We start from the raw sequence: 706 nt of genomic DNA on the forward strand, positions 1-706 counted from the left end.
ATGTATGGCTGTAAGACATCCCGGTGACTGCTGGGCTGGACAACAGCCTGGGGTTATCTCTGACAGGGGAGATGTCGGCCTAGCACAATGCCCTGTCCAAATAATCCTCTTATTTTGCTCAGAAATTATAAATTAAGGTAATAAATAATGAGTGCTGAGCCTTTTTCCATGTACAAGAAGAAGATTTATTTCCAGCTATGACAAATTCCACCTTTTGAAGGCTGATGGCTTCTTCTCTGTTCCAGGGTGTCAGCAGTGAAGACACATAGCATTTAACAGCTCTTAAACCTGCTGTTACCTCATTTTTTGTTGGCTTTTCCTCCTGTTTAAGCCTCCCCTTAGTCTCAAAATGGGCTGGGAAAAAGAATTCCACTCACCAATGGAACTTCAAAGGCTAACTCTGTATCTCAGTCCACCAGTGGCTCATTATATGAGTTAGAAATGAGGTCCCAGAGCCTGGAACCCAATGTATCTCCCATTCCCATCTCTGCTGTGGCACACTTGGGGCTCTGTGTGCAAGTGACATATTGCTGAACATACAAGGCAGAGAAATCTGTGGTTCCATCTCAGGTGCTCAGGACTCTGTTTTGTACTACAAATAAAACAGGACTGGGAATGGAGCTAAGAGGAGTCGTATGAAAGTTACTTATGATCTGGTTTTCAATGTCTGCACCACCAATTCTCCCCTAAAAAAACTCAACAGCTG

The sequence above is a fragment of the Acanthisitta chloris genome, unplaced genomic scaffold (assembly GCF_000695815.1).
Source record: "Acanthisitta chloris isolate BGI_N310 unplaced genomic scaffold, ASM69581v1 scaffold10448, whole genome shotgun sequence".
NCBI classification, from domain to species: Eukaryota; Metazoa; Chordata; class Aves; order Passeriformes; family Acanthisittidae; genus Acanthisitta; species Acanthisitta chloris.